This window comes from Lissotriton helveticus, chromosome 8, assembly GCF_964261635.1.
Source record: "Lissotriton helveticus chromosome 8, aLisHel1.1, whole genome shotgun sequence".
In the NCBI taxonomy this organism is placed as follows: Eukaryota; Metazoa; Chordata; class Amphibia; order Caudata; family Salamandridae; genus Lissotriton; species Lissotriton helveticus.
In genome coordinates, this window is record NC_136069.1 from 1,394,569,805 (window position 1) to 1,394,590,019 (window position 20,215).

Sequence of the window (20,215 nt, forward strand, 5' to 3'; positions counted from 1 at the left end):
ATTAGTGATTAAGAAAGACTTGGGTTGGGTGCGAGAGGCTTTCTATAATCAGAGGATATTAGATAGGGAAGAGTGTGAATTAAGGAAACCTAGTGTCCGTAAATTCATTATTCTGAAAACTGAGCCATATCTTTTAGGGTCTTTTAGTACTTATGAATATTTCTTATTGACCAGGTTTCGCTTTGATCTCTTCCAACTTCTGGTGGCTCAGCCATGCGGGTGTAGCAGAGGTCACTTCCTAGAGTCCTGTGGCTGCGACGGTAAGTCTCCCCAGGAAATGCTTCACTTTTTAATGTTTTGTAAGCATTATGTGATTCGTCGGAAAAATATAATCATTCCAATTTTAAAACGGTTGGAGTTTAAGCAGGTGTGACAAGCTTTTATATATTTACCATTGTTGTCTGGTGATACTGTCTTTTTTGTTCTTAATTTTCTGAAATCAGCAGTGAGGCTTAGAGCCAGTTGCGATTAAAGAAAAGTTGTTCTTAAATGACAGTGTATTGCCTTGTTAGGCTTGCCGGTGACACATACAGCTCATTTAGGTTTTTTGTGCTTATTCTGCCTTTTTTCGCTTATTCTTAATGATTTATTGTACATGCACTTAATAACAATTTCTTTGCACCTTATGAGAATGTTTTACTAGATTTGTTATTAATGTGTTTTTTGTACAAATATATTGCATTAGATTATATTTTATATTATGCATGGTTTTAGGAAGAAACTGAATAACGTGCAGTTGATTGATTGATTGATTGATTGACACATATTTGCAGAAACTCAATTTCCTAACATTATTGTTTGTTTGTACACTATTTAGTTTTATCAGTAAAGCTGCATGTCAGTGGGAATATTTGTAGCCATGTCAATGTAAAATCTGCTGATTACAAAGGACAGTGTGCTACCACTTCATGCTTTAGTTATGTATTTATTAAAGTGATAGCTTTTAAACATGATTTAAGAAACATTCTTGCCCCCGCCCTGATGAAAATGCCGTTAATGAACTAAGAGGCAAGTCAAGTGTATCCTATACATGGCTAGATTTGTATTATATATAAAAGAAAGTTTGTTGTAGAGCAGACATGCTGAACTCACACATTTAAAGGTACTCTCATATGTGATAATGAAGAAAATGGCAGCTCAATGAATTAAATTATTTGCCCACGATCACATCATTTGAAACCATTTTATGGGTAATGCGTATTATAAATAGGTCGGGTAGATTATTTAGGTCACTAGACTGTAGTGTAGTTCCTATATCCCTGATAGGCTCTGCACATTGGAATAACATACACTATAGATTTGACATAGGACTGATGTCATTATGTCTCTATTGAGTATATTAAACTTAATTGTTTTTTTTTTGTTTATTTGGTTTTTTTTAGTCCTCATTCTACAAAACATGCTCAAAATTCAAGACTGTAGAGCCGGTCGGTCCAATATACTGCAGCCCAGTATAACCAAGAAAAAGAAAAGGCTCGGTCACTTCTTATTGAAGGATGGGAAAGTTTAACCCCCTGACACTTTTTTCAACAGGGCTTATCAGTAATAACCGGGGCTCCTCTTCTTTAATGGGCCATTCACACCTAGCCTTAGCTAGTTTCCCAACTTTTCGGCCACACAAGCAGGTTCATAATCATTGGACCACTATGAAAAGAGCTAAGAATAAAACAGGTGTATCCATGTCAGGAATCAGTGCACAAAGAAGAAAATACAAAGAGTATATTCCCGTAAAAGATAACTCTAGCTGTGTTAACCCAAAGTGATACCAACCTAGGTGAAAGCAAAAGATGTGAACCAGCTATCCCATAAATCCCAGAAATTTGTTTTTTTAGCCCTTCTATCTGCTCGATCAAGGGTTGAAATACGTTGTATCGAGCGTATCCATTCTGATTTATTAGGTGAAACGGGTGAGATCCATTTAATGTAAATCTCCCTTCGTGCCAGCAGAATCAATACAAAGAATAAAGCCCTCTGATTTCTTGAGACAGCAATATTATCTATCTCACTTGAGATTACCCCAAAGATAACTGTCAATGCTGTTAACCCAAACTTTCTCCCCAGAATTTCAGAGATGATATTACTCATGTGAACCCAGAAGAGCTCGATCGAAGGACATTGCCAGAACATGTGTACCGCGTTTACATTGATATCATCACACTTCGGGCACTTCCTTGTCACTCCATTCCCCAGCTTAGATAATTTCAGGGGCGTCCAATAGGCTTTGTGGAGAGTGAAAAGATGATTTCTTTTTAAAGAGGCAGTTTTCACATATAACCAAAGGGTAGACATGGATACTTGCCCGAGAGTTTTGAGGTCTTCGCCCGGCATGTCCTTCTTCCAACTCTCTGTGAACAGGTGAACAGGTTCGATTTTTTATCTCCAATCTCGATCATTTGCCAGCACCATACAGCTTCTTTTTGTTTTGATCATGCACAAATTGTTTTAATTAAGTCCCCATCCCCAGGTAGTACTTTACTCATCGATTTTTTCCAGATACCAAGGTATTTGTTAAGGTAGACAGGCACTGCCATGGGATTAATTCATTTCCTACTATTAATTCTCCCCATCTTACTATACCAGCTTTATGTAGAGGGAGGGCCAAGGCGTCTTGCAGGCAGGTTGGTGTACCCGGGGAGTCCCAGATCGGAGTTTCTTGATTGTAGTAGAGTATATCAAACAGTGCCCTCACTTGAACCCAGACTCTGATGTCCGCCCAAAAAATCTTCAACCTAACTTTCTTAAAGAATTTGGGGTGACCAAATTTTAAAAGAAAAAAGTCAGCTTGTATGTTATGTTCCTTTATTAGGGCTTTAAAGAGAGGTTGGTAAAATTGACTGTGGTTTAAGAGTTGACGTGAGTTTTTGAGATGGAAAGCACAATAGTAAAAATATAAATCTGGTGTGGCTATACCGCCATTAGGTTTTTTTCTCCTGAGTTTTTTCTGAGAAATTCTAGGGGTTTTTCTACCCCATATAAATGAGGAGAATAGCCCTTGTGCTTTCTTAAACCAGATTTTAGAAAATTCCAAGGGGATGGTATCGAAAAGAAAGATGAACCTAGGCAAGATAGACATTTTTAACAAATTAGATCTCCCTATGATGGAAAGGGGTAAAAGCTCCCAAGCCTGTAGCTGCTGTCGTACACTAACCATAGTTTTATCAAACTTTTGTTGAGCTATTTTATCTATGTTTTGATTTGTACCCCAAGGTATCTTATTTGTTGTTTTTCCAGCACACTTTTATATGTAGAATTCCATAACATCAGCTCGGTCTTCTGCTGATTTACAGAATATCCAGATATCTTCCCAAAATTCTCCAACTGATTCCAGATCTCCGGAAGTGCTTGTTCTAAGTTCCCTGTCAGGATCATGAGATCATCTGAATAAAGACCTATTTTTTTCCCAGACCAAAACAGCTAAAAGGGGCAATAGTTTGACTTGATCTTAATTTACATGCCAAAGGCTCGATGTAAAAATTAAAGAGAAGGGGTGAAAGGGGGCACCCCTGTCGGGTCCCTCGCCAGATTTTTAGTTGTTTTGTGAGGTTTCAATTAACAAGAACCCTTGCTGAGGGACTCTTATAAGGAGCCTTAACTGCAGCCACAAATGTTTCTCCCAGATTGAAGCAAAGGATTACTTCTATTAAAAAGATCCAATTGACCCTATCAAAAGCTTTGGCAGCATCGAATGTTAAAACTGCCAATGGAATCTGAAAAAAAATTGCAAAGTCTATTACCCCAATAAGATCATTTGTTAATTCTTTCAGCTGCCTTCCCTTCATAAAACCCCTTTGATCAGAGTGTTTGATGGAACCTGCCACTTTATCTAATCTTTTGGTGAGAATTTGGGTATAAATTTTGTGATCACTATTTAAAAGCGAAATAGGTCTATACGATTCACAGAGCTGTGAGTTTTTATTTGGCTTCAGGATTATTGTAATTGCAGCCTCATTCCAGGAAGCCGGTACCGCCTGAGTGCCTGAATACACTGACTTAAAAAGTTGGAATAGAAATGGTGCTAATTCACCTTTCAAGATGATGTATACATCGTTTGGGATGGCGTCGGGACCTGCAGCTTTCCCCTTTTTTAATGATTTAATAGCTTGCACAACTTCTTCTAAAGAGATATGATCGCTCAGTTTATCCCTGTCGGTAGCTGATAAGGTAGGAAGTTGGAGATCCCGAAAGAAGGCTTCCATCATGCCTTCAGATGGAGTTAAGTCTTCAGAATATAGATCCGAGAAGAAATGGACAAAGGCTTCCTCAATCTCCAATTCCTCTTCAATGATCCTCCCCGTGTTTGGGCATTTCAAACTTTTCACAGTATTTCTGACGAGGTCAGTATTCGATTTCCACGCCAGAAATTTTCCGCACCCTTCTCCATATTCATGGTGGGCAAGTTTACTTGCCTCCCATTTTTTGGGGTTTAATGCCTCTAGATAGTCATTCAATTAATTTCTAGCTAAAGATAGCGGTTGTATTTTAACTGTATCAGTTGGCATTCATTCTACTGCTGTGGATTTTTGAGCAATTTTTAATTCCATAATTTTAATAGCATCCTTTGTTTTTTTATTGTGAATAATAGAGAGGGAAGTTAATAGACCTCTCAAAAAAGATTTATATGAATCCCAAACAATGGGTTGGGCTGCTGAATTTACATTGATTGAGAGGAACTCTTTTGTCGCTATTTTTAACTTGTCAATAATTGACGGCTCGAGAAGTAGTGCACGACTCAGAGTCCATCTAAGTGAGGTGGGACGATAAGTTAATGTAATTTCTAATAAAACTGCAGAATGATCGCATAGATGCTCTGGCAGATAGGTAATTTTAATCTTATCTCTGTTAGTAGTGCGGTCCACCAAAAAGAAATCAATTCTTGTGCGGTGGGCTTATTTCTTGTTATGATAGGTAAAGTCTCCCCCCTGTCAGCCCTTGAACATGCTTTTTCTATCCCCATACATCAAGGAGGCCGCCCTCTATCATTAAACGTTTCAGGATTTTTCGAGTTTTCGGGGTGGCCTCCGCAGCTTTTTGTGACGTGGAGTCGAGATTGGGGTTTAACACGACATTAAAGTCCCCTCCCATTATAATTTGATCATTTACATCTCCCAAATGAAGGAATAGGGACTGGAGATAGGATGAATCATCAATATTAGGGCTATAATAGCTAACAAAGGTTACCCAAGTTGCATTGATCTTAGCCCTGGCCATTACCCATCTACCATGAGTGTCTGCCACAACCTTCCCGATAGCTAACCGATTACTTTTCCTAAAAATGATAGCTACTCCCTTTATCGGAACCGTCTGTGATGAGACAAAACAATGCTCTATCCATTTATGCTTTTTTAGTATTCCTGCCCACTCTTCTTTTACAAGATGCGATTCCTGGATAAGTATAATATCGTAGTTAGTAAGTCTGAGATATTCCAAGATTTTCTCTCTTCTGGCCGGGAACCTGAGCCCATTTACATTCCAGGATAGGATCTTTAAAGCTTGAAAGCTACCCATGATTACTAATAAGACAGTATTCATTCAAAAGACCTTCCAGCCATGAAATGTTACTTCCTAATGCATTTTTTTGTGTGTGAGGACAATTTTTTTATTTTTTCCCATAATGCTCCCCCACCCTGTGATTAACATTTTTTCTTTTACATTTTGTCTTTGGTGCTTTCCCTTAACCTTTCCCTCCCTGGGGAACCCTCCCTTATCTCTAGAGGCATACTAAAGCCTCTCTTCTTTTTCTCTCCCTCTCTCAATGTCGGATAGGGAAATTAAGTAAATATTAAAAACTTTAGTTGGATGAGCTTTTAACCTGCTGAATCCAGGAGCTAACCTCTTCAGGATCTCTAAAATTATACATTTTGTTCCTCCATATAACCTTCAGGGAGGCAGGGAATTTGAGGTTCGCAGTGGCTCCTAAGCTATTCAGCTCCTGTATATGCTTGCCCAATTCCCACTGCCTGTCTTGTGTGGTGCGTGATATATCCGATCTTATACGGAATGACCAATCGCCCCTGTTAAAGACTCCCCTTTTTAGCCCCTGAGAGAGAACCGCTTCTTTTATGGAGTATGTCTTAAAGTTCACTAATATTTTCCTGGGGGTTTTCTTTCCTATGTGCCTACTGAAGGGGTCTCTGTGGATCCTTTGGATATTGTTTTCTAGAGTCGCCTTCTCGATTTCTGGGTGGAGGTCATTTAGGAGATCAATTACAAAGGTTCTGATATCCCCCCCTCAAGGTCTTCAGGGACATTAAAATCTGAATGTTATTTCGTCTGGCACTATTTTCCAAACTTTCCAGTTTGTCTGCCCAGAGTTTATCTTTCAATTTTAGTTTCTTGATCTCCACTGTATTTTCCGTGACCTTTCTCGAATGATGTTCTACTGTGGCTTCTACCGCTTCCACTCGGCCCATAATATTGTTTATTTTTACTTCCAGTGCCTCGCAGGTCCCCTGAATGTTCAATTGGTTATTTTCAGAAATTGTACATTTTTCTCTCATCTCCGAGATCAAATTTAAGAGCAGGTTCTCTGTTTTAGAGTTGGTCCCCGCTATCTGCTCTCCAGAGCCCCCCGCTTGGTCAGCCATTACAGCTAGAGTGGAGTCAATACTCGAGGAGGGATTTGGAAAAGAGGTAGAGGGAACGTAGGTATCAATAATGCTGGGGTTTATGATGGCAGAGGTTTTCTGCGCCGTTTCTGGTTGGGTACAATCAATTTGTGAACAAGCTGTGTCCTCTGCTAGACAGGAAAAACTATTCACCAGTTGAATCGTATTATCTCCCTGCTCCATATTCCCGGAGTCTCTTATGATGCTAGGTACTCCAGGGGGCACTATGTACGGACCCTCGAGTTCCTCTAGGTTTTGGTGTAACTGTGTACCTGGAGTTCTGGTTTGGGCTTGTACTTTAAAATAAGTTTGCAGGGAAGGAGTAACATGGGAGCTCCCTAATTTAGCTAGTTTACGTAGTTTAACCTGTTTGTTTTTTGCTTTTGTAGCTCTTTTACCCTCCACTTGCGACGGAGTGGTCGCTTTCTCCACTTGTATTATTTATGGGGGGATACTGCCTGAAAGGCCCTCTGTAGGAGACAACTCCTGCCCCCAAATGCTTTTACTCCGAAGAGTGTACCTATTTAGGCTGCTACTTAAGCTGCTGCTGCTTGTCTGGGGTACACTGCAGCTTCCACTATCGCCTAGTGCTGATTTTAGACACCCCTCTAATTGGTGTGACCCGGGGGCACCTAACTTATTCCCACTGGGTTTGTTTGTAGTGCAATCGCTTTCTAAACAGAGCCCCCGCGCCCCCTTCCTCTTTCTTCTTACCAGGGTCATCAGAGGAGAACTCTCATTCCCCTCCGTTTCTTTTCTGCCGCAGTCGTGCCTGCCGAGTGCGACCAGGACTGGTAGCGGGTCCTCGTACTGGGGAACCCCACTCTAGCCGCCGCCCGTCGTCCTCTTGCCAGCTGCAGTACCGCCTCCGCTCAGGCTCTACCTCGCAGTGACGATGTAGCAGCTTTGGCGGCTACAGCTGCAGTCCTCGCCACCCTCGCACCCGCGCCCAGTCCGGGGCCGAGCCAAAGCTCACAGCCCACAGCAGAGGGCGGGAGAAACCCGAGTCGAGATGCCGCGCCGATGCTGCACCGAGCCTCCCCAACCAGGGATCGGAAAAAGTCTCGCAAAAGACATCGCAACAAGACCGGAGGTATTCCGCAAAGCTCTTTAGCGCTGCTCCACTCAAGGTACGCCCATCCTTCATGCTTAGCTCCTCATCCGACAGAGAGGTGAGCTCACGACCACACAGCACATACTGCCGCCCACCATGTTTCCCCATATATTAAACTTCATTGTATGTGTGTGCCAGCTAGCTCAGAGGTCACTAGAAACTTCTTGAATGAACAAGAAGGGATTAGTCTCTGACAACTGCATAAACATGACAACTTTGTTTCCCTTAGAGTCGGAACAATATCTTCAAAGTGGTGGAATCAATAGATAACTATTTCACTCCGTCAATCGTGCATGCTTCGTTTCTACAGAGTCGAGACGCCGCGCCGACGCCGCACCGAGCCTCCCCAACCAGGGATCGGATCCAGGGATCGGAAAAAGTCTCGGAATAGACATCGCAACAAGACCGGAGATATTCCACAAAGCTCTTTAGCGCTGCTCCACTCAAGGTACGCCCATCCTTCATGCTTAGCTCCTCATCCGACAGAGAGGTGAGCTCACGACCGCACAGCACATACTGCCGCCCACCATGTTTCCCCATATATTAACCTTAATTGTATGTGTGTGCCAGGTAGCTCAGAGGTCACTAGAAACTTCTTGAATGAATAAGAAGGGATTAGTCTCTGACAACCGCATAAACATGACAACTTTGTTTCCCTTAGAGTCGGAACAATATCTTCAGAGTGGTGGAAACAATAGATAACTATTTCACTCCGTCAATCGTGCATGCTTCGTTTCTACAGAGTTACAGAGAAATAGATAGACAGGGCGTTTCATTAAAAGGGGTTTATTGAACTGTCTTATTTCTCATGCATGAGATATGAACTGCTACAATCGTAAGACAGAATGCGAAATATAATGCATACAGCGTAAACAGTAGTATCAAATAATACTGTAATAGCATGGTCTGTTGCTATGACATATATAAAAATACATACATAAATAACGCAGGCTAAAAATATTCAACTGGTGCTTCTAAAATAATCCTACCCCAGTGTACCCAACCTAAGACTAGTACTAGGGAAGAAGTATGTGCTGTTGTAGCTATAGTTTAGCTTAGTTTAGTTTTGCCAAGAATTGTCAAAGGTTTCTCTAGGTTCTAATCAGCTCCATACCTTAGAATGAGAGAGGTTGGTATCTTTTTCCCAGGACTTGATTTCCCAACAACCCGCAAGGGGAGTCAAAAACACTGGAGCTGGATTCTCGGCAGGAGGATGACAGCGTCTAGTCAGCGCGTCAGCTGGGGAGTTGGCTTCCTTCGGTACTTGCAGGTGCGAGCTGCGTCGGGCAAGTAGGTAGTCGAACTGCACCGATCCACACCGTGCTTTGCCATAGCAAGTGAAGGTATATTTATATCTTGAATGTGTTTAGGAATGCCAGTATTGACGTAAAAGTCAGGCATATGAACATCATGAATAAACCCCTAAGGAATATATGTTCATGCATAATAAATGATTTCTTGGAGAAATCAATATCCAGGCAAGGGGAAGTCCCTAAAGCTTAAGAGTCTGGTTTTCCAAGAACTCGTTGCGACGTAGATGAACGGATGAAAGTAGCCATGCCTGTATTTGGGTCGCATGGACTATGCCTAAATAATGACTGGATTTCTATGCCTATATAAGGGCAAAGTGAAATACACCTATAAAAGGGCATAAATTGGGAAATTCATACGGAATCTAAATTGATACACAACAAGACCTGCAGGTCCAGTAAAAATGTTTAGAGGCCTGGTGATGTATATGTAATTTTTATGTTTTGGTGACAGGTGAAGTTGTGCTATTAGAAAGTAGATTTTGTGGCAGAGGGTACATGTTTTCAATTTTTGTGAAAACGAATTAGGGTTTTTGTAAATCCAAAGTTTAAAAATAATTTTCTTTCATTGTTTGATTTTCTTCGCATTTTTTTTTAATCTATTCTTTTTAGGTTTTTGGAGGGATACCTAGGATTTAATATGGATTTCTTTTTAAATAAAAAATGGATATAACATCATATGTTTAACATTTATGGAGCTCTTAATTTATTTGATATAATTCTGATGTATTCTTATTTATTATTTGGTGGTTTTTTTTTTATAGTTTAAAGGTTTTTAGAATGGTATACATTTGAATTACTTTGAAAAATATTCATGTATAATAGAAGTATTTTGTACAGGTTGTTATATTTTGGTATAGTATTCTTAAAGTTGTTTTCTTGACGTAGGTTACAGAAATGTTTTAGTTATGGTTTCTAGGTGTAGTCTTTGTTTTGTTTGGAAAGGGCTTTGAGGTCAGATGTAGGATAGATTTTGTCCCATTTTGTGTTTGCTGAAAAACAGAACTGGTGATTTAAACCAACCTGACATAGGACAACCATTATGACCTTCTACAAATTAGATTCATACTTGTGTGTTGTAGCGAGCATTGGATGAAGATATTTTAATTCTCTATGTATGTATTGTATTTTTACTCTGCTTTACTTTTATGACCTTTTAGGCTGAAAAAAAGTATTTTGAACTTGAATTTGATATTGTTCAGTCCACCCAGAGGGACCTCTTAGACAGTATACGTCACATAGAAGGACCTTCTAGATCAGATCTAGCACATAGAGGGGTCTCCTAGACAGGAGCCAGCACATACAATGACCTTCTAGATAGGATCTGGCACATAGAGGGACCTCCTTGACAGGATCCAGAACACAGAGGGTCCTCCTCTACAAGATCTGGCACATGGAGGGACATCCAAGACAGGATCCAGCATATTGAACAACCTCCTAACACAGGATCCGGCACATAGAGGGACCTTCAAAATAGGAAGGATCCTTCACGAAGAGGGCTACCAGCACCTTAGTCAAGGTGTATGGGCAGACGTGATTAGTTATTTTCCTTGTATGGGCCTTGTTTTAGAAAACCACAGCCACATCTCAGCTGCACCACAATCACTGGCTGGTCAGGTGGCTACTGGACTAATGCATCCACTGTAGGACTCTGTACTTGACCAGATGGGCCCAGGTTTTAATCCAGCTGGTCTATTCAGCCTCAAAGAGACCTGGTGTCCAGTGCCTAGAAACCATCGGGTTCAATGGTGATCCAAAGGCGCGCTACATTAAACAGACAAACTTAACTGAATTAACAACCTTCACCCCCAATCTACGGAAGGGCTTCAGACAGATGATGACCTGTTACAGAACGACTCTGAGATCTGTCTACAATGGAAGCCCCTGCAAGCTGGAGAAGGAACTATGACAAGCATTGTGCAGACATACTTAGGACAGACAGTGCGCTAAGCCAATGCTTCTAACACAGCTTACAAAACAACTTATGGTTGCGAAAAGCGCACAATTTAAAAACCCTGTGGCGGAGGGCCAGGATAGAGCTGGAGACCGCCTTTAGTTGTAGAACAAGCAAGGAGGACCTGTACAGGTCCTCAGAGAAACCTAAAGTAGACTTTTACACGAGTGTCAGTACAGGACATGTACCTGGATAGGCCTAAGGGTGGCTATTACATATGTGACAGTGCAAGGTATGTACCCGGAAGAACCTAAGGGATGAGGTGAATGGCTTTCACACTTGTGACAGTGCAGGACATGTATCTCGGATGAGCCTAAGGGGCTTATACTTGTGATGATGCAATGTGCTCCTCTAAACCTATGGGTGGCTTTTACACGTATGACAGTGCAGGACATGGACCTGTCCTCCGATTAACCTAAGAGTGACTTTTACAGGTATGACAGTGGAAAACATGTACCTGTTATCTGATTAACCTAAGGGTGGGTTTTACACGTATGACAGTGCAGGACATGTACCTCAGATGAGCCTAAAGCGGCTTATACTTGTGGCAAGGAAATGTACTCCTATGAACCTATGGGGGGCTTTTACACGTGGGACAGTGCATGAATTGTACCTGTCCTACGATGAACCCAAGGGTGGCTATTACCCATGTGAAAGAGCAGGACATAAACCTGTCCTCCGATGAACCCAAGAGTGACGTTTATATGTGTGACAGTGCAGGACATGTACCTGTCCTCCTCCGATGTACCTAAGGGTGGCTTTAAAAGACGTGACAGTGCAGGACATGTACCTGTCCTCTGATTAACATAAGAGTGGCTTGGATAGGCCTAAGGGTGGCTTTTACATATGTGACAGTGCAAAGGGTGTACCTGGAAAGGCCTAAGGGGCGGTTGAGATTCACACTTGTGATGGTGCAGGGCATACACCCCGGATAGGCCTAAGGGTGGCTTTTAAATGTCTGACAGTTTTCGACATGTATCCAGATAGGCATACTGGTGGCTTTTATATATGTGACATTGCAAGGCATGTACACGGAACAGCCTAAGAGGAGGGAGGGGTGGCTTTCACACTTGTGACAGTGCAGGACCTGTACCTTGGATGAGCCTAAGAGGGACGTTCGTACTTGTGACAAAACAGTGGGCTCCTATGAACCTAAGGGGCGCTTTTACTCACATGTCAGTACAGGACAAGTACCCTGATAGGCTTAACGGTGGCTGTTACATATGTGATAGTGCAAGGCATGTACCCAGAGGAACCTACAGGGGTGGCTTTCACACTTGTGACAGTGCAGGACATGTATCTTGGATAATCCTAAGGGGGCTTATACTTATGACAATGCAATGTGCTCCTGTGACGCCCAAGGGTGGAAATTGACATGTGGGACAGTGCAGAACATTTACTTGTCCTTCGATGAACCTACGGGTGACTTTTACACGTGTGACAGTGCAGGACATGTACTTGTTCTCCGATGAATCAAAGAGTGGGTTTTACACGTGTGACAGTGCAGGACTGCTATGAACCTAAGGGTGGCTTTTCCACAAGTGACAGTGCAGGACATGCACCAGTACCCTGATGAACCTAAGGGTGGCTTTTACACGTGTGATAGTGCAGGAAAGGTACCTGTCCACCGATGAACCTAAGGGTCATTTCTACATGTGTGACAGTGCAGGACATGTGCCTGTCCTCAGATGAACCTAAGGGTGGCTTTTGAATGACAGCGCAGGACATGTACCTGTACCCTGATGAACCTAAGGGTGGCTTTAACACATGTCACAGTGCAGGGCATGTACCTGTCCTCCGATGAACCCAAGGGTGGCTTTTACATGCAAGACAATACAGGACATGTATCTGTCCTCGATGATCCTAAGGGTGGCTTGGATATGCCTAAGGGTGGCTTTTACATATGTGACAGTGCAAGGCATGTACCCGGAAGAGATTTAGGGGCGGTTGGCTTTTACACTTGTGACAGTGAAGAAAATACACCCCGGATCAGACTACGGGTGGCTTTGAAATGTGTGGCTGTGTGGGACATGTACCCAGATAGGCCTATGGTGACTTTTAAATGTGTGACTGTCAGTACCACTCACAATAGTCTATACAGACCCTGAGTTTTCCATCTTTCTTGGGGATAAAAAACAAAGGAGAGTACACCGGTGACTGAGACTGCCTGATGAAACCATTTGCCAGGTATTGATCTAGATATACTTTCAGGTGACTGTTTTCAGTTTTAGAAAGTGCATGAATTCGGCTACAAGGTTAAGAAGCTCCAGGTTCTAATTGGATTTTACAATCATATTCCCGATGAGGAGGTAGCTTCTGGGCTTCTTGCTCATCAAACACAGACTTCAAATCATGATATTCTCTTGTAATTTTAGGAATTTCAATGGTACAAATCACTTGAGATGGCTCAGCCAAAAGAGAAGGTTGAGTAGGTTGACGACTTTATACTCCTGAATGGTAGCAATGATATTCAACTTTTAAACATGGATCTGGGCCCGATAGGGTGTATTGACTTATATAATGTATATGCAAGGGGTTGTAAGGGAGAAAAGTCTGAAGTTTTAGCTTCTTTGACGGTTCTCCTAGAGGCACATTCCCTGGCTAACAACATCATAATCGCAGGTGACTTCAACCGCACTTTCGAACCGCTAGATATAGGTGAAGATCGTATGGGGTCTGAAGAGGATAGGCACTGGGGTGTTCCTCCACTCGATTTGGACCCAGTAAAACGTTGGTCTGACGATGTCATTTCCTTAAATGCCATTTGTTCAGAGAGGGGCCTCCGTGCGTTGAATGGGAGAACTAAGGGTGATAGGGAGGGGGTTTGTACTTTCGACAATGGTAGGAGCAAGAGTAGGATAGACTATGTTATGTGCAGTTTGGAAATGTGGAAGCAGGTTAACGATATGGAGGTCAGGCACAGGTTGGAAAGTGATCACAACCCATTGTGCATCTGTCATAGATGGTGGACCTTGCCCAAAGAGAATGCTCGTACAGAGTGGAGTGGTCTCCCCCTTCCGGCTCTTACTAATGATATACGCCGGTTAAAATGGCCTCATGTACTGGCTAATCAGGATTCTATGGCTAGCATAAATATAGAGGTGGATAGAGCAATCGAGGGCCTGGAGCGGGTTGCTAATATAAACCAGGGGTTGCAGGAAGTGACAATGATCCATGACAATCTTTTCGCAACTATCAAGTCACACTTCCAGAGGGTAGTTAGGAATACCAGTAGGGCTCAAGTTAAAACTGTAAAGTGGTACAATGCAAAGTGCAGGGAGTCTAGGCTCGCTTTGGGCATTGCTATTAAGGCCAGGGATCTGGCGGCAATTCGTGCTGCCAGAAGGAAATATAAAGATTGCATAGCATCAGCAAAAAAGGAGTGGGACGAGATGCACTGGAAAGAGCTACTGGAAGCATGTGGCTCTAGGGACTCCAGGCTCTTTTGGAGTATTGTTAAATGGGGAAGGGGTAGTGAGCCAGATTCCCCGGATAACAATGTCCGGGAAGAGGACTGGGTTAAATATTTCAAACCTCAATATGCGGAATCTAACCCTGGCAGGGAGATGGACGGGTTTAAGGCTGTCTACCCCATAGAAGAATTTTTTAACTTGAAGGAGGTGCTGCTGGCACTAAGTGTAGTATCCTCGGGCAGAGCCCCCGGTATGGATGGGGTCCCGGCAGACCTTTTTTATTAATGATAGAGATAGATGGAGTAGATACATCCTTTTCCTTGCTAATGCAGTCGCTCAAGGTGCACCGGTACTACTTAGTTGGAGGGGTGCAATTATTATTCCCATATTTAAGAAGGGAGATAGGGGATCGCCTTGTAACTATAGGCCAATTAGCCTGATAGCAACCATCCAAAAGGTCGTGGGGAGGATGGTGGTAAATAGGCTTATGGAATGGGTTGATGAGCATAATGCTTTATCACCCTTTCAAGCAGGGTTCCGGAGGGCTACCAGCACGATGGACCAGGTGTTTCGATTCACTCTGGTACGGTGGAAGACTGTGGTACTGGGCGGTGGCAGCCTTTACACTGCTTTTGTAGATTTGCGGGCTGCCTTCGACCTGGTGCCTAGGTCCAAGCTGTGGTCTGAACTTAGGAGCCTGGGTTTGCCCGATGACTTGTTGACCATGGCCATGAGGTTGCATGAGGCGAATTTCGCCAGAATCCAGTGGGGCAAGCAGGGTGAGACTACTGATGATTTTCCAGTTGAACGGGGTGTGAGACAAGGGTGTGCGATGGCCCCTTTGCTCTTTTCTTTGTTCATTAATGGGGTAGTAACAGGAATGCTATCCGCTAATGTGGACGCACCCTCGTTGGCGGGCATCACGATTCCGATCTTGATGTTCGCCGACGATACATTAATTTTGTCAAAGACTCCTAGCGGTCTGCAAAGTGCCCTCTGCATTTTTTACAACTTCTGTAAGAATAATGGCTTGGAAGTAAATGTAGCAAAGACGAAACTTATGTTTTTTAACCCTTATCGTAGTGTTAGAGCCAAGCTGTATTTAAACCAAAGACCCTTAGACACAGTTAGAGCCTTCACCTATCTTGGCATATATATAACTGAAGACCTAAGATGGGCTCAGCACATTGATTTGGCTGTTCTCAAGCATAGGCAAGTAACTGGAGTCCTTGGGCTTGAGCACAGAAAATCCCAGTCAAAACCTATAGCACCAGCTTTACAGGTGTACGAAGCAAAAGCGCTGGGGTCCGCGCTGTATGGTGCAGAATTGTGGGGATTCGTAACCTTAACTCAATGCAGATGTCTGAGAATAAGTTTTTTAGGACATTAGCAGGCCTCCCTAAAAGTACACCCTTACTCCCCCTTAGATATGATTTGGGAAGGAAGGCAGTAAGTGATTTAGCTAGGTTGCGCCCGATTTTATACTGGAGGCGGCTTTGGACCACGCCAGAACTAAAGCACTATGTAAAGGGCTTTGTAGCAGTGATCAATGCTGATGTCTTTCACAAGATCCAATGGCTGAGTAAACTCAGAACATTGCTATACGTGCTTGGGCTGAAGTCGTTATGGGATACCCCTGCAGAATCATCCTTCCCAAGCAAACAAGCAATAAAGGAGTTGTATTGGACCTACGTGCTTGAGCAGGCATGGAGAAAATCGGATGCTGATTCTATGACAGGACGTTTCCTGGAAGTCAAGCCCCTCCCTATACTAGAACTGTTCTGGGATACTATAACTAAGCCAAGGGACAGGAAACTCTTTTTTCAACTGAGGATAGGTGCCCTCCCTCTACGGTCACTAACAGGGAGGTGGAGGGGCCTGTCCAACATTACCTGCCCAGCCTGCGGTGCTACAAAGGAATCTATTGGGCATTTTTTGTTTTCCTGCAAAGCCTATGCGGCCCCACGGCGCATTTGGCTAGCACCTGCTTGCAAAAACGTAGGCACTTCCCGCAGCTCCGTAGCTATGAGAATTATTTGCACTAGCTCCTGCCTCCAACTAAGTGTAGCAACAGCCAAATTCTTGGGGTGGGCATGGTCCATTAGACAGAGCTCTATTTTTTAGGTTACATCTAACCACAAGAATTTTAGAACTGTTTTGCATCACTGTATTGGTTATTATGTTTTTATTTATCTCTTCTGGTTTTTTAACTGTCTGTATATTTCGTGAGGTATGAATTTAATAATGTTTTAAATTATTTATGTATGTACATGCTTTTATGAGAATTCTCGAATAAAGCCACCTGAACTGAACTGGTAGCAATGCTCTTGACAATAGTCAGAATTCATTTAAACTGTTCTCTTGGCCCAATCAATCTTTGGATTATGTTCCGTAAGCCAAGGGAGCCCCAGGATTAACTGAAATTGGGGAGTGTCGATTAGACTGAACCTCAAGAAACTTTGATGAAGACCAGGACCTATTACAATTAAATCTTCTGCGTGATAAGAGATGGGTCCCGAAGACAGATTAGTACCGTCATCTACCCGCAGAGGTTCTTGCTTATCCTTCTTGAAAAACTGAATGCCCAAAGCCTTAGCAACTTTAATGTCGCAAACATTTCCGGTGGCCCCTGAATCAATCATAACTGAAATTTCATCCACTTTGGTGGTTCCAAACTTAATCAAACTGGAAATTATTAAATTATGGGCTGCAAATTGTAAAGTATTTGCTACCAATTGAGAATCTGTAGTTGTCTTGTCAGACACACCCATCAGAGCAATCCTCTTACTGATGGGTCCTGACTTTTACCCACTAATTGATTTTAGGCCTCTTAGGACAATCCATGATAAGATGCCCAGAATTCCCACAATACATACACTGCTTCCCGCTCCTGCGTTTTTCTCTCTCTTCCTTGCTTAAAGGTCTCCGTACCGAACCAATTTGCATGGGCTCTTCTCCGGAAACTGTCTCACTTGGTTTCGAAGATTCTGGTTTTATTCTGTCAAAACGAGGTGGAAAATGTCTAATATCCTTGCAACGCTCACTCTTTCTTTCATTTTGTCATTGATCTTTCTGAAGTACTAAATCTATCAATTCAGAAACATCCTTGGTTCTTTTAGGAATTTGAGCCAAACCGTCCTTCAATTCATCTTTGAGACCCCTATAAAAGATTGTTGCTCTCTTCGCTTCAGCCCACTGAGTCTCCACAATTAACTTACTGAAGTGAGCTAGGTATTCTACCAGCTCCCGATGTCCTTGTTTTAAGTCCAAGAGCTCATTATCTGTGGTCTGAGAAAAGGATCTTTGATCAAATATATGTAAGAACTCGACCTTAAATTGTTCAAAGTTGTAGAGAATTGGGTCACTGTAATTCACCAGTGGCATGAACCATGCAGCGGCATCTCCACTCAGGTGAGCCAATAGGAAGGTCACCTTGGATTGATCTTCCTTAAAAATAATTGGTCTACAAAGAAAATGTAAAAAGCATTGTGTGAGGAAAACTTGGGCCTTATGTGGGTCTCCATTAAATCTCTCTGAGGTTGCAAGGGTATAGTTGGGGAAATTGCACGTATTACTTTGGTGGTCAATTCTGCTGCTGAGGGAGAGGGGGAAAATGTTGAGGCTTTTGGTCTTTGGCCACAGGGTCTGTACCTGCTACAAAATCATCAAATCGCTGTCTAAGGTAACTGGCTTCTTGGCTAGACTCCTTACCTCATCGCTAAGATTTTTATTTTCTTCCATAGTCTCGCTATGCTGTTTCTGTAACCCCTCCAATACTACATCTAAGGCCTTGACATCAAATCCTTCAGCCATTCTGCCTGGGTGGAAGTTTGGTAAATGGCACTTCAATCTGTCAGAATCACGCACCTGATAACTTGGACTTCCACAGGGACAGAAGAACGTTTTCCAAATCCCAAGCTCCACTTCAATGAGCTTTGTGCCCACTATCAGTAAAGAGGGGGAAAGGGAAATGGGAATAACAGAGAGACTCCACTGCTGTGCCTCTTCCTCACTGGAATCTTAATGAAGGACCTTTTGGCATCTGTGAACACAAATAACAACCATTAATATATCCTGCACCCCTACCTATCCCTAACTGTGAGATTTCGCATGCGCTTTTTCCTAACGCTTCTCTCACCTTATTATCTGCAGTAGTTAGCTTCTCTCTTATTGTATTTGTCATATATCTTTTTTAATTGACGTTATTCAGGTTGTACTTTCTTTTTAATTAGATTGTAGCATTCTATTTCTGCTGGCAGTCGAATTAAATATGGAGGTAAGTATAATATATATATATATATATATATCTATATATATATAGATATATATATATATATATATTATTTATTTATTTTGAAAGGTTTATATAGCGCGAACAAGATCTTTACAGATATCAGAGCGCTTTACAACAGAACAAGGGGAGGGAAAAACATGAGAGTGATAATCAGTCTTTAGAGCACAAAGTAGCTGTAGGGAATAAGTGGGTAGCAAAATAGGGAGGGTACATCAAAGAGTTGTAGAAAATAAGGGGGTAGGTACACCAAAGAGTTGTAGAAAATAAGAGGGTAGATTAGGGTAAAAGATGGAAATAATATTTCCGCTAGAGAGTCTCTATATATAATTTTGTTGCCAACAAGATACTTCTTATGAATTGACAATCTCTTAGCTAGAGGCTTGCTTGAGTCTATGCGTTGGTTGCAGGACTGGTGTAAACTGTCGATATACTTAGAGTTCGAATTGCCATAAATATTTTTCTCTGACTAATTCAGTCTATGTGCTGAGTATGCTGAAGTCAGAATTATTTCTCAAATGTCCTGTTTCTCCTCTACAATACTGCTATTAAGCGCTGAAGAACTATGCGCTAAAATATTCGACCTAAATCCTCACAGAAACTACTGTGAGCACGAAGTAAGGTCTAACTAGAAGAACTGACCTTAAGCCTTCTTGTAATTATTCTCTCACGAAGCTCAAAGAACAAACACGCCACATTACGCTGACCTCAAATGAAGGCTGACTGGAAACTTTTTTAGGAGTGACCGACTGGTAATCAGGAACTGCTTGAAGAGTTCACCAAAACTGCTGGAAGAGTAGGCCAGAGCAGTACTGGGGAAAATGCTGCTCTACAGGACGATGTCTTACCTTGGAGAGAGAGCGCAGCACAGATACGTTGTGTTCTCCACAAAATCAACGGTCAAAGTGCGCAGCGCACAAGGCGCGCGTGCACGCGAACTACAACATTTTTCCATTAGAGAAACACTAGAACACTACACTGCAAAATGAGGCTGCCGGCTGGCACCATTTAGGTAGGGATTTTTGTAGCCTGAAACCTGCGGCACTGCATTAATGGGGTCAATCGGTGCAGCCGGCTCCATGGATAATTTAACACAATCTTTAATTTATAACCAGCCTGGAAGTGGTAAAAAGAAATGAATTGCCCAATCCTGACAGTGACAGTGTGAGACATGTACCCGGATAGGCCTAAGGGTGGCTCTTACATATGTGACAGTGCAAGGCATGTACCTGGACGAACCTAGGGGGGATGGCTTTCATACTTGTAACAGTGCAGGACATGTACCATGGATAAGCCTAAGGGGGATTTTTATACTTGTGACAATGCAATGTGCTCCTATGAACCCAAGGGTGGCTTTACATGTGTGACAGTGCAGGACATTTATCTGTCCTCCGATGAACCTAAGGGGGGCTTTTATATGTGTGACAGTGCAGGACATGTACCTGTGCCCTGATGAACCTAGGGGTGGCTTTTTACAAGTGGCAGTGCAGGACATGCATCTGTCCTGCGCTGAACTTAAGGGTGGTTT

At 42.5% G+C, this 20,215-nt stretch overlaps 1 protein-coding gene across 9 annotated transcripts in view; it reads right to left on the reverse strand.

The window, feature by feature from the left end:
- The window catches only part of LOC144771984 (stomatin-like), a 981,083-nt gene that overhangs the window by 860,087 nt on the left and 100,781 nt on the right, over nucleotides 1-20,215 (reverse strand). For 3 of the 9 annotated variants that reach the window (XM_078656202.1, XM_078656201.1, XM_078656204.1), the window contains exon 2: nucleotides 18,264-18,438. The exons of 5 other annotated variants lie outside the window; for them this stretch is intronic. The gene's annotated coding sequence lies outside the window, so the exon portion shown is untranslated. Of the gene's footprint in view, nucleotides 1-18,263; nucleotides 18,439-19,535; nucleotides 19,554-20,215 lie in introns of those variants that run through there. One more of the 9 variants, XM_078656203.1, reaches the window with a different exon arrangement.